Source organism: Polyodon spathula, chromosome 9 (genome assembly GCF_017654505.1).
Source record: "Polyodon spathula isolate WHYD16114869_AA chromosome 9, ASM1765450v1, whole genome shotgun sequence".
Classification (NCBI taxonomy): domain Eukaryota; kingdom Metazoa; phylum Chordata; class Actinopteri; order Acipenseriformes; family Polyodontidae; genus Polyodon; species Polyodon spathula.
In genome coordinates, this window is record NC_054542.1 from 1648469 (window position 1) to 1663572 (window position 15104).

The following is a 15104-nucleotide window of genomic DNA, read 5'->3' on the forward strand; positions in this document are numbered from 1 at the left end:
GTTTTGTTAAATGTGATGGTGAAGAGCCGTGTGTTTTTGATTTGGCAGCGTGGATGGGAAGCCCTATCCACAATTAAAAAAACCTTGTGTAGAAGGTGGCCATCTCTCGAATTAATTGATTCATTTGTTGCTAATTGGGAGATGGTTATCTGTTTAAAAAGCCTGGAGCTCTCCATTTTCCGGGCAGGTGTTCGGAGGAGTGAACGAGAGAAAGCGATGAGAAAACGATAAGAAAGAAAAATAAACATAGAATCAGTGAAAGCAATCTGCCCACCATAACCTATGTATTTTGTATTCATGATTTTGTTTTGTTTATGACTTTATTGTGCTCTGTGAGAAGTGTTTTGTTTAAATGTTTAATTTGTTTTTGTTTTGAAAAATAAACAGCGCCACTGCACCTTTGCAGCGCAGTTACCTGGTCTGTTTGTGTTCTTCCTGCGTCTGGCCTGACATTACCACAAAGCCAGTCTGTCACAGGTGGTTTTTCTTGTTTTTTGAAGTCAACTCATTAATAAATAGGTGTGTTTTGATTTATTTAATGCTTGCCAATTATATGTACATTACTTGGTAAATATGAGTGTCATCATACCCCTATTCTGCAAGATGCCAGTCTTTGAAAAAAGTTGGCTAAAAAACAAATTCCTCTTTGAAACATTTTCAGGTTTCTTGCAAATTTGTAGGCGTTCATGTTGAACTGAAGACAGAGATATCAGTTTATCTAAAAATAGCCTTTACTTTCCAGCATGTGGCTTATCGAATGCAATACTCTCTAAAAGTACTCTTATCTTCTAAGCCAATGATTCGACTAGAAGGCGGATTAACTTCTAATATTTCCTTTATAAAATGTTCATTTATAAGTTAACTTATGAACTGTAGTGATGGGAGTTTGGCGTTGTGGTGGGTTTATTGAGTGTTTACGCAGCTTTGGTATTAAAGTAAAGTAAAAAACTCAGCCTTTTGTGATTCAGTGTGAGATAATAATGTAACTCTGTAAAGTTACAGCTAAACTAGGGCTTCTGATTTTCGGTTTTAACAGATAAAACCCAATAAAACACCCCTGATACAAAAAAAATGAAAACGCTGGATAGCCTGTGGAAATGGTTAATCAATTCACGTTGACTTGACCCCTTTCCAATTAAAAAAAATAAAACCTACTACAAAAATAATAATAAATACATTTCCCAGTGCTTCTGGGCAATGTCCTGCCTTCCTGACTGGTATCTGTCATTGATTCCTTCTGACTACTTTAAACAGGCCCAACTACTGAGTGACAGCACATTCCTACATTTCTATTGGAGACTCTGCTTGCAAGATTACAATCAGGAATGGAGGCCTGTTAGCAGGATTTAAAGCTGTACAACAGTTAGGATACGGAGGATTTAAAGCAGAACTGTGGTGAAATGTAAAAAAAATGCCTCCACACAAAAACCCCAGAAGAATGTGCCCGTGATCATAGGGATTTCATTGTGGAAGACAGCAAAGGAAAGAACTTACAATTTAAGTGTGCAGGTACTGTCCAGTTATTACTATACATATTTTGACAGAAAAAAAAGCACAAGCATTTTGGAAAGTAACCGAAAACACTAATTTCATACAGTATATCAAAAACAAAAGCCCTGAAAAAAAAAACGATTTACATCAAACTCGAAAATAGCTAAAAATAAGCATAGAAAAATGCAATTAATAAAAATAGAAGCCCTAATTATAATAAATTAAACGTTTCTGTGACTGAAATTCTAAATATATGCCTTTGGACAGTATGTGTATGCTGTTTATACGCTGGTGTATTTAATGAAAAATATGCCTAATCCCTCTATCAACAATTAATTTCCCCAAAACGTGTTAATATTTAACATCGTTTATTATTGTGGTTTACCAACAAATCTGGGGAGCCTTGGAAATGTGTGTCAATGTTGTTACCTCTTTGAAACAAATGGTTTGAATAGTAATCTTTCACATAGATTTTGCATTTTGCTAACATTTCCACATGATTTGCGATTAATCAGGTATGTGCAAGCTTGCAGCATCTTGAGATATGCCTGACAATATTTGAGTGTTTAAGCTTGGAGGTGTCCGTGAGTCAGAGACAGCCAGTGAAGCCTGTCAGTTAGTATTGCATTGATGTTAATCTAATCTGTCACTTTGGGGTTGGAATAAATCATGCATAAACACTTTTATCTATAGTATTTCAAAGGAGGCATATTACTCTAAGGTACAATTTTAAAGCTGTTGCAGATTTTGCCCTCAATCATTTTCCTCTATGCAAAAAACAACAGTAAACAATAATTGAGAGTACCTGCCGCAAAGTGGTTTATTATCCCCGGCAACAGACATACAGTACAGTAACGGGGCCCATAACCAAAGAACTGCTCATCCAGTTGTACTTGAGTGTTGTATCTAAATAACTAGTTATTTATTTGTGGTGAAACTTGCTATTGTCATTCTTTATTGAATCTGGGGGTAAATAGAAGTAGATGAAGGTGATAGTGCTCATTTCTTTGATACTGATAACTAATTTTGTATTTACAGCCATGGAAAGGGCATGTTTGTATAAATTCGTAATTTTGCACCAGTAACACATTGCAATTAAATACATTTGCCTATTTTACTTCCCCCAAAACATCAAAAGAATGACTTTCATTTGGAATTCAGTCCTCCCCTTACATGCCTTCTGAGTTTTAATTCCAGTCACGTGACCCAGTTTTTATAGTAATCTCTAAATTTATCTTTGAACTGCTTTTGAGCTGATACAGTTCCAGGCAGGCCTAACTGCACTAAAGTGCATTGTCTGAACAATTGCTTTGAAACGAGTTATCCCAGTGAGAATATTGCTGGAGTTAAAGAATAAAGTTCCACTGTGTAACTTCTTCCTCTGTCATTTCTTACTGAGTTAATATCCCTTTATGTTAGCTTTGTGAGAAGCATCAGACAAGCATGTTCTAGCCCATTGTAGCATGCTATTGCAGTGGCCTTGGTAAGCAGCAACCAAAACTAGGATTTATTTAAACAATACACTCCCAAAGACTTGTTGCCAGTCAACCCTTGTTCTATTTTATGCCTTCACAGGGGGTATGTATGTATTGTACATACTGTGCATTGCTGGTAAAAGTTACTACTAGACCCAAAGCAGTTTTAGATCCCTAACCAGAGCGAGCATGGCATTTCTGAGAACCCCTCTAAAGTCTTTCAAAGGCAGCTTTTCTATCCAGCTCTCAGATGAAGTGTGCTTTTCCTTTCAGTCCAGTGATAAATGTGTATGCAGAATCCTGCAGTATTCTAAAACAGCTCTGCTCTGTTAAAATCAGTTAATGGCTGACCTGGATTTTTTGTCATACAAAAAAGCTCAAGGCGTTTGCCTTTCACAGGGATAGACATCCACAGTAATTGAAATGGAGTGGATGTTCCTGTTTTTTGCCGAATACATCACTTAATTAAAGGCATTTCTTTTTGTCCAAATACTGAGCTTGACGTCGTGAACAGCAGACCTCTCTGTACAATGCATTGGTTTTAGATACATTCATGCATAATTCATGAAGGAATTGCTTTTACTGCACAGCTTTGGAATGCAATTGGGTTTCTGTGCCATTCTGCCTGAAGGCTTATTAATTACTCAGTAGCAGGCAGATTCAATTAATATGAGACTCCATGTATTGTTAACACTTCATGGTTACACCTGACAGGCTTTCTGCAAATTGTGTGGGATGCAGGGTTATTTTTTTTCTTGGGGTCATGGGGAAGTGATGAAGATTTCAAAACCTAATTATTGACCCAGATTTCAGCGCAGTGATGGATTTCCTAAAGGACTGCAGTGGAAAGGAAAACACTCTAAGAACCTTGAATTCAAGCAGCATTCTGTATGCAGTGGATTAAGGGCTGCATGCAGTTCACAAAACTTTACAATATTTTTCACCATTGATAAAAATAAATAAAAAGAAATGCAGCAGAGCACACAACAGGCTATATCTATCTATAATGGCAGGTTTATAATTCTATATAGAGCTGCATCGCCATGTTGCATTTAGCCACACAAGATGTGTACAAAAAAGGTTTAAACATCCATTTGTCTTCTACAATTGTCATGATAATATCAAAATCATTTAACCACTAATACTTGTACACAAATTCCCATAACAACTCTCCCTATTGTAAGATTAACCAACCCTTTTTTTTAATAATACTTTCACACTTTATTGACTGAATGCATACATGTTGTGATTAAAGTTCTTACTGCCAGGGGGTATTGAGTGAGAAGCCCTTACTGGAGTCTGATAAAGGGATGATAGGTGGGACATGGTGCTGCTGTAGCCAATACTCCACAAATAACCAGGTTTTCACAATGAGCAGTCAAAATTGATGTGTTAGTCATAGATATCTACGTGAAGTAGTTCAGCCGCGAGGGATACTGTATCATCCCTATCACTGGTAATCACCTTGTATACCTTATCAAGATGGGGCGTTCTGGTTTCCCATGGTATCGCCCTATCGTGTCACCCAATGGTAGAACTTACAGTACTGTGTTATGACAAGTGTTTTCCCCCAACTCCTTTTACAGAACATGGAGATTTAGAACCTGAACCCATTAGATACAGAAAAACTCAACCCTTGCTCCGGCTTGTCATGTCTCAAAATCTTAGTAAAGAGCTTATCAATTAAACCTGAGGGGTGGGGCATTCAACTGTGTATCCTCAGGTTACAAGGTCCGGGCTGCAGGATCACTACAATGTCTCTGTCTGGCATCAGCAGTGATTGAAATACCTCATTCCAAGTCCGTCATATATTTACCAGAAAAAAAACATAGAATCAACCATTACCATAAATAGAATGCTAATAGGATGAAGATCCCAAACCTGACAGAGGATAGACATATAGTAATGTTTCATTTTAATAGGCTGCATACTGTGGCCAAGAATAACAAGGGCTGATTTAAACATACACTGTATGATTTGTAGGCGCATAAAGATACACAAGAGACAAAATACAATGTGGGAGTTACAATAAGACACGCATTGTGATACACGTGATTGTTCTGATGGGCTACTTTATATGATTGGTATTAAGATATTGCTGGTCCCCCTTTTGTTGTGCTCATTTTTTTAAAAGATCATTTCGGAATATGCAAATATTTCAAAAATAAAAAACAAAAACTTTTCATCTACAGTGTAGCACTGAAATAATAGAATATTGTAAATTGAAGTATAAAATGAATCCTTATATGATCCAATAACATTTAGAAGTTTGTTTTTGTACACAGCCTTCCATTATTGTGCATGAAACGTGAGTTTTACTCAATATCAAGTTTTAATTAGGGGGCATTTTATCAACAAATGTTATATAAAAGTCTGACTATGATGATCAAGGAATTGTATTTTTTTGTTATTATTAGGATTTCAAAATGTCTAGCAAAACTTGGCATATGCAACATTCAGTGCTAAAGCATTTTAAAACAAAATATCTAAGGTTCTTGGACTATGTTCTGAATCCAATTGAGGATTGCTGGGTTGAGTTGAAAAGGCTGGGGAAATAGAGATAGTCTGCAATTATTGAGCAGTTGAACCTAATCTGTTGAAAGCAGTGTCAAAGCCTTACTAGAACATGCCATCTGGAAGCTGTGAGAAACCCAAAGAAGGTCCAATCAAATTATAATTAAAATATACTAACTGGGAGTCAGTCTCAGATTGCGAGAACACATTTAAATGAGCTGAATCCTTTGTAACAGCAGTCGTTATAAAATCGGCGATAGCAGGGCAGATGTAGCGTTTTCCAGCTTGGTTAGTGATTACTGTGTTTCAATAATAGCATGGACAGGTTGTATTTCTCTCCAATTGATCATGACAGGTGAAAAGCATGCTTCTGTAAGGGGGGGATTAAGAATGGGTTTGAAAGCTCCTGTGCCCTTTCTATAATGAAATAGATGAGTAATATCTGTGGAGGCAATACAGTGCAGAGGAACATTGTCAGCTCAGAATGAACTGACAGGAAGATGCATTTCCTAATCAAGGGCTGCGTGTCTGTATCTGTGGAATTGCTTTTAGTTCAGTGCTGAAGTCTTTTTCTAAGAGCTTCTTTCAGTGGAGAGGGACATGGTTCCCCAAAGATGTTTTACATATGTAGAGCTCAGTGCTTATGTTTTTTTTTTTTTTAACTGATTCTGTTTTTTTTTTCATCTCTGTATTAGCTGCACATCTGAGTTACTTATATTGATTGCTGTAAGTTGCATAACGTGTTACTGTTGCTGCCTTTTCAACTGCATTGTTTCAAAAACATTTTATATTTAAAACCGTTGCAAGGAGGTAAACATTTTAAATACACCAGTTGCTTACATTTAATTGCATTCATGTATGTTCACTACCCCACGCCCCCATTTCTGCCCCATGGTCAAAGTCATTTTCCTAAACAGAAGTGTGGTCTTGATTTCTATATCCAGACATCAGCCGTTTGGCCACGCAGGTTTGGGCAAGTTTAATGTAACAGACAGAAGCAAATGAATGCATTAAAGACAATATCCAAGTTCTTTTGATATTTATGTCCTCAGTCATTAATCACTCCCCCCAACTCCAGACACTTCTGAATAAGTAAAAGTCCATTTCAAAACCACAGCTACAGTTGAAACAAAGAACACAGCAACGTGGTCATGTGGGTGTTTCCTACGTAAAAGCCTAGCAGTAGCTCTATTAGGGATACATTTAACTTGTCTTCATTCAATAAAGCGTTTTATGTATTATTGGTATTTTTGGAAATTTGCTGAAGGTGTAAAAAAAAAAAAAAAGTGCTGTGTATGGTGTCTCACATCTGTGCTTCAATTAAAAGGTGTTTTGTTACAGTTTGTATGTGTGAACGTGAATTATAAAAACACCTCCGACTTTGTTACCGTGGCTAGCAACACCACCCTTGTTAGAAGTGTGAAATACAATACAGTTGCTGGATATTCTTATTTGTGAGCAAGATTAACTAGACTTTTCTATATGTTAGTTTGGAGCATCACTTCATTTCCAAATGTGTGTAAGTAAATAAACTACTGGCAAAGTTTAATACATTTTGTACATGTATAATTTATGGTATACTGGGGTTTACCATAGTGAAAGCTTAGCAACAGTTAGTAAACCATAATACAAGCATATAAAACCTAGGCAAGCCTAGTAAAACATGTGGCTTTGAAAAAGCATGGAAAACTGTAGCATTGTGCCTCTGAGTAGTGCTGATCTCCACCAGTATATTAAATACTGATTGTTTTTAAAGATCATCCCAATACAAAATATCTACATACTCTTACAATACTGACCTACTAACATTCCATCAGGTGTATTTGGTCTCTGAAATGATTCAACACAGCGGATTGTATCAAAATGTAAGAGTCATGACTGGAGCCAGGGAAATGTGCACATGCGTTCCAGACTTACAGAATGCATCACAAACCACCTGAATGTTTTTAGTGAATGTTGGAACCCTTCCTGTTCACATACGCTGCTGTGATTTGAGTGCAACATGTGTGCAATCGATGGCTTTTGATATTTTTTAACTGCTCCTGACACTGATGTAATATTCAACCCTGTTTATCAAGTCACCTGTGACCCTTTGAAATGACCCAGAGACATCGAAGGACAATGCTGCCTACACCTTCATGTGCGGCTGTACGACACGGCCCCTTATCATAGGCAATTCAAGGTCCTGCCCTGTCCAAATGCAAACGAGTTTTTAGATCGTCATCTAAATCTAATAAATTAACTAAATAAATTATGACAGTTAACACGGATTTGCTTTTAAATTCCCACGCAAACAAAAGAAACAGTCGCAAGAAGCACTGTTTGTTAAGATGTTAACATTATTTTGTAAGTGAACATAATTTCAGAAATCACATTAGCACGATTATTTAATAACGAAACAGGCATGACGAACGCTTGAAAATGGCAAAATCAATGCTGCATACCAATTTGTTCACTAACACTGGAGTTATCATTTACAAACTTTTGAAACCCCCCCCCCTCCCCCCAGGTGGCCTAAATAGAGCAAAAAGTGGATAACAGCCTTAGATGAGTTAACCACAAAAATGAAAGAGGGGGAACACAAATTGAATGTAGACACTTCCACATGTAAATAACATACTGTACATGGGTATGCATAAGCCATCAGTTGGCAATATATGGTAGTATAATGGCTAGGTCTGTGTGTAATTATACTGTTGTCTTAATTAAAAAATATAGCTGATATAGAGAATGCATTAACCTCTTGGTAGCAGGTAATATTTCCAGCTCTTATAAAATAACAAAAAAAGCGAAATAAGATAAAGGGACACAGTGATCTCATGCTCCAAAGCACAATGACTTCACTTCCTCTAAAGACATACTGTACTAGCAACAGAAGAGTAGGAGAAAATTACTGTTACTGTAAATGAATCAACTTGTAACCAACAAACTAGCTGTACCCACATCATGTAAACTGTTGCTACAGTGGCTCTTTCTCTATACTGTTTTTGTCAGACCTACATTAGGAAAACCATTTATAGGCATGCATACTAGCGAATGCCCATGTAGTCATCTCTGAGTCATCAAGCCTTTCACAAAATATGTTGAAAAGCAGAAGAAGTGTCCACAACCCTGCTGAAAAGCAGTTGGATGATAAGTTTCAAAGTGGGTCAAATTTACCATAAAAAACACTGAGTTGCCACCTGCTAACTTTACTATAGTTTATATATCTTTTGTCTTATATACATTTTGAAACTTCATTCCCTTATACAAATTAACTGTAGTATGTGTGGCAAAGTGCCCCACCCCTGGGCTATTTATTTGTGTTGTATTTTACGTGTAGTGTGTTAATGATGGTGTATAGTCATTGGTACACAGGATATAAATGGGTCTGTGTAACACAAATGTTTAAAGTGTATATTTGTATTTAGGCACAAGGATTACACAGCACTTCACGTGCAGGTAAAATGTAATAATATGTGAGCACGGGGAATTGCACTTTATTAATTCATGTGCATTTGTACCGAGACTCCAATTGAATGATTGATTAGCAATCGAGTCTCGGTACAGCTGCATAAAAGCTGCATGTTTTCACTCACTCAGGGTTGTGTGTTCAGTGAGTGGAGAATGGGTGTGGAGAGGAGAAAGCAAAAGCATTAAGTAAAATAGATCATAATTTCACTCACCGTGTTTGTCTGTACGTCTGCCGTTTGTTAGTGTGTTTCGTTTACTGTTTTGTCGTTTTGTTTGTCTGTTTTGTTTGCCGTCAAGTACCGTGTGCTGTTTTGTTTAAATCTCTTGTTTATTAAATGCTGAGCACAGCTCAGCTTCACCAAACATCCACGTCTCTGTCTGTCTTGTGTTATTGTTCCGGGTCGGACGTCACCCACTACAGCGGTCTTTGTCACATATGCCTTTATGTTACTGTAAAGAGACTGAAAAGTGTAATTAAGTAATAGTGAAAGCATAATGTAGGTTTAGTAAAGAACCACACAGATTAGTATGATGAAACAAATACCTGTGGTAAATTGCAAAAAACACACAACTGCATGCCGCATGGGGAAAGTCTGCTAAACCTCAGAGTTACTGTGGAAATAAACCAAGAAAAAAATGCAGATTTGTCAATTATTCAGTCAACAAACCACTGAGACTACTAACATCATTATTGTTAAGCCACACTGATCCACAGGGTCCTCTACAGTGAATCTTTGTATTTTTATAGAAAAGTGTCGAAAGGGAATTCCAAAAATCGAATGCCATGTATGTATAATAAGGTGTTCCTCTCATGGAAACTCTTGGAAAGACCAGCACTGGAAGGAGACTTTGTGCTGGTTGAAGAGCTGATAAAGCTACCGTAATCCTAAGCAAAAATAGGTTAATTAAAAATAAATCACCAAGTTCCAAACTCATAAATCTATTTCTGTAAACCTTGACTGAGATTTTTAATAGCAGCTGGGTGTTCCAGTTTCCAACTCTTAGCTGGACAGGCTCACCAGCAGTTATTTTTCAGCAGGCCCACCAACATTTAGATCTTCAGAGTTTGAAAGTATGAAGAATATTGAAGTTCTGGGAATAAAAGGCCTGTATGTTGGATGTTTAAATAGGGGAAAACAGAGTATATCTTGCCAGTTAAGGTGCTGCTCCTATTTTTGTGCTACTGTGCATATGCCACCTTCCCACTGTAGTGTCTGAGACTAACAATGTGACACCATCCTACTGGGTAACTTAACATTACCATGTAAAATATACAGTGGCCCTGTGTCAAAACAGAGTGCAGCACAAAGAAGAGCCTTGTTGATTGGTAACTAGCTAGATTTTTACATATCTGAGCTTCTTTAGAAGAGGACAGTACATGTAATTGTTTTGAATGTGTGTTTGGTTGCCAGGTGCTCCAAAAATAATGTTATCTGACACATACTTTGTAAATTTTGAACTCTGCACCTGTACGACATCAAAAATAACGACTGCTGGAAACCAGCTGTCTCCTTGGTTAGTTTATTTTATGTCTCCAGGAAACTATAACAATGCACGCCAGACTATAAATTCTTTTGGAAATGGAAATGTGTTTCTCTTACCACCAGGAAAGTTGAGGCTGTGAAATATCTTTTTCCCTTGAGTTTTCTTCTGCTTTCTTTTTTATTTTTAACATCGGCTGTGACACAGTTTACTAGCCTGCTGCAGTATATTAGTAAGTTACACACATCTACTCACAGCCAACGAATTATAAATAATGTGCCAGAGGGCTAATGGCTCAATAAGTAACTGAGAACTGTGTGTACTGTGGGCGATAGCCTGGAATTATGGTCTCTGAGGAAAATCTTACTTATCTACATCCTTTAACCATTGAGGATTCTTCTTGAGAGGTATTTGCAGTTCCGTAAACACCAAAAAAAAACATAACACGCCCTATTGAAGCAAGTTTAGCTGCGTAAGCATAGAATCTGTACGATTGCACATTAGCAGCTACTGTACAGTAGTAAGGGCATTGGTAAATCGTGTTTGACTTTCTACTTAATACAGTAAATAATACAATTCTGTTCTTTGTATAGAATCAGCTGTGTTATGTAGACTGCAAAGTGGAAAAATAGTCTGGCAGATATTGAGTAACAGCGCCACCGTGTGTTGACATGAGGTATTAGCAAAGTTTCTCATGGAACAGTGATTTGCATTAAAATGTCAGCCTGTTCATGACTTGTTGTGCATGTTTGACATTGTGCTCCAACAGCAAGGTCTCGTTGGTAGTACAGCAGTAGTAAGCAGTACCAATTTTTACATTTTTATCAGAAATGTAATATTATTTTGATACCTTCGTTGGACTTCCACAGACTTGCCATATGGGCTCTTCCTGCACCAGTTGTGAAATCGCAAAAGTGGAAAGGCTTGTTTCTATGGATACACAATCTGTCATCTATTGTCTATTTTTTGTATCTGCTGTAGTAAAAAGGTTCAGTAAAACATTACACATATTTACCCAGATAGCACAATAACAATGACCCAACGTTGTTTGCTATCTGGGTATGTATTAACATGGCGGATTGTGACCACATTATCAGTTACACCGTAGTAAGTACAGTACACCACTAGAGCCCTATTTTAAAATAAAAGCAAATGTTGAAGTGTAACACTTTTTTGATAGTATAAACCTGTACAGGCAAGAAACTACAAATACAATAATGTAATTCATGGGGCCACCTGCTGTAATGTTTAGTAACAAATAGAACATGTAGAGAGAGGCTCTGTCCTTTGAAGTCCTTACGCATTTAAAGGGGGTTCCGTCATTGAGGAGACCCGACAAACAGGAGGGGGGGGGGGGTCACCGTCTGTGAGATGACCCGACATCCGAAGAGAGGTCACTGTCTCTAAGATGACCCGACATACAAAGAGGCTCGTGAACCAGAAATAATTATTATTGATTAGTAATATTAACATGTAAAAGACTTTCCGACTCTTCAGCGGCCCAGCATATGCAGTAGGGGGCGTTCCATCGCTGAGGACACCTGACAAACAGGGGGGCACCATCTTTGAGGTTACCAGACATACGAAGAGGCTCGCGAACCGGAAAGAAAACAAAGTGGATGTTAGAACATATAGAGCGGGGTGTTCCGCCTCTTCAAAAGCCCAACATTATAGAAGGGGGGTTCCATCGCTGAGGAGACCGTACAAACAGGAGAGGGGTCATCGTCTTTGATGAGACCTGACAAACAAGAGGGGTTCCACCACTTGGGGGCCCTCACATAGATAGAGGCATCAGAACCTGAAAGAGAAGAAGACAAGGGATCATGCATGATAAAGGAGGGGTTTGGCTGGGGGTCCCCTCTGACTCATGGAGAACCCTCCTCCATGAGGTAAATGAAGCGACGCTTAACAAAGGGTTGGAGGAGGTGGAATCGCTAACCCCCCAGAGGAGACCGACGCAAAGGTGGTTCAGATTCTAGAAGAGGAGGAGGAGGGAGGAGGAAACGAAAAAATGCAGGACAACTACTTGCAGGTGGCTAAGCATTAGAGTAGATTTAATTGATGGAAGAAGATGATAGGGTGCAGGGGGCCTAGCTCCACCCCCTGAACCATACTTAATAGGTTAACATTTGCTCTTCCTTCAAGTAAACTGTTTTGTACTGTTTGTCTCATTATGCCTTTTTTACACTTGCATCAGAACTGGGCCTTATAAACATCTTTTCTAGTCCTCCATTTGTCCTTACCTAATAGTTATTTTCTAGTTTAGAACTCCACTTAAACACTTGCTTCAGTGAAATGGTGGGGCAGTTAACTGTTTCCTCTATCCAGCACAGAGAGTATTCTAATACCTGTGGGTGAAAATGGAGTTGAAGGCTGCCCAACTGTGCTGTATCTTTGGTGCTAGTAAGACAAATTAGAAATTAGAAAATGTGAAAAAGTATCGACGATTCAATCTTGAAGCTCTGTTTTAGCTCTAGTAGCAAATTTAAAAAGGGGGATTTAAAAAACAATGAAGACATTGTGGAACCAGTTGAATAAGAATCTCCAAAACAGTGAACTCTATTGCCAGCTCATTAACCAAACTACATACAATGAAGATTGATAATAATAATTTCTTTACAGAACATTCATTTCCTGTATTGTTATAAGATTATTGCTTATTAATCTGAAAAAAAAACTTTATGGTTCTCTGTTGGGCACAAGATTTTTTTCATTTAAATTAGAATTCTGAGTGTGTGGTTAATTTCAATTAGCTGATACAGATCTGCAGTAAATGATGTTAAAATATTAATGTATGCTGCAGATGGTTACATAAGTAGCACCTACATGTTTCCTGTCACAGAGCTGAACCCCACTGTTTTACCACTGTTTAAAATATAGTCAGTGGCTTGAGAGCAAAAAGGATATGAAACATTAAACTGTTTTTTCCGCATTTAAATATCCAGTATCATAGTGTTCTGCATGAAATTGTACTTGAAGAAGTTTCCGTGCTGTGCTTTGCTGTCCTCTGGTTTTCCCGTTTTGGAGAGACCCGCCTCCTGTTGGGTTACCTGAGCGAATCCTTCATGTATTTTCAGTGTAATATAAATAAATAAATTCCAAACATCAAAGTGCTAAAAATAACACTGACTTGTTTTCAAAGGACTGCAAGAATCAAGATTTACCTGCTCACTGCAATAAAATTAACCTGTCGTTCCGATACTGCCAAATGTCAGTGGAGGAGACACATGGGCAAGCTTTTTTCTAAAATGACAGGTAACGATAAACGTTCTTAGAATCATGTTTATGTAAGCATGTGCTGATTATTTAGTAAGAGGTTAAGTTTACAAGACATGAGGTCCTGAAGAATAACAACTTAAATATAAGCAAAATAAAATATAAAAGATTGTGTTTAATCTGTGCATACGCTACTCAAAGCGACAGCTATTATATGTTGTAGCCATAATAATAATAATAAATAATAATAACAATAATAATGACACATTTATATAAAAAGGGAAATGTTGTTCTGTTTTATTTATTGCTCTCACAATATACAAAAAGTTTCTTTTAGGGGTGTTTCAGAGATAGACGTTCAGTAATTTACACAGGGGACGTGGCAGACATCTCTTTCTCAACGACAAGGGACTGTCCCCTCACATTGCCCGAGTGCTAAAACTTTATTTCTCAGTAGTGTATTCGTATAATCACAAGTCAATGCAGATTTCACAATAAGGACCCAGCGGAAACAGCAATTAACTATTGAGATCAAAAAACGGGTCTGATCTGGGGCCGTGTGAGTTGGGTGGCTGGGTGATTATGTCAGACCAGGAAGACACAAGCACCAGTACTGTGGGTTGAGATGCAAATGCACTCGTTTTTATTAAATTATAGAAACAAAACAAAAGGCACGATGGCCAAAACAAATATATTGATATATAAAACAAAACAAGCATTGTGCTGCTGTATCTCCAGCAGGAGTAGCAATTGTTTACTTTTCTTTAATACTGTCTCTTTGCTCTCTCACTCTCTTCTCTCCACTTTCCTTCAAAAACACCAGTCAGCAAAAGCTGCTGGTTTTTATATCGTGATACAGTGTGACAGCATAAACAGGATGGAGGCAGGTTATGCAGTTGCACATCAGGTCTTTGTTTTATTAATTTCCCACAAAGAATAAACAAATCAAACCTGGGGTCTTGCATCTCTATTCATATTTCATTATGAAACTTTATCAATGTTCCAAAAACTCACTGTTTGTAACGTTTTACCAAATATTTTTAACGCTACATCAGGGGCTGATTGTACTAAAGGGGTCCAATCCTAGATCCTGGCTGTGATCTGAGTGGAGCTTCAGGGCTCTTTGAAGACTAAAGTCATGGCTTCGTAATTCCATGACTCAGAAGCGACTGAATAATATAGCTGTTTGCCACACTCGTCACTCCTGACAACATTGGGCCAACAATTTATTGCTATGAGTGATTGCTGCAGAAATGTCTTTGGATCTTTTTAATTAGACATACAAGAGAGACAACGTTTTATTATACTTGTTTGTATCCCTTGTATGTCTAAGTTGAAACCAAAGTTACGAGTTGGTTGATCCTTCAATAATTCAAACGTGTGTTTGTAAATATATATTTTTTCCATTATACAGTAACGTTACCATAAAAGTCTTGAACAGGTTTTACTGCAGATATTGAACCCACTGCTCAA

At 37.6% G+C, this 15104-nt stretch overlaps 1 protein-coding gene across 3 annotated transcripts in view; it reads left to right on the plus strand.

Moving 5' to 3' along the window:
• Nucleotides 1-15104, plus strand: part of dclk1a (doublecortin-like kinase 1a) — a 94794-nt gene that overhangs the window by 31127 nt on the left and 48563 nt on the right. The gene's annotated exons all lie outside the window — the stretch shown is intronic.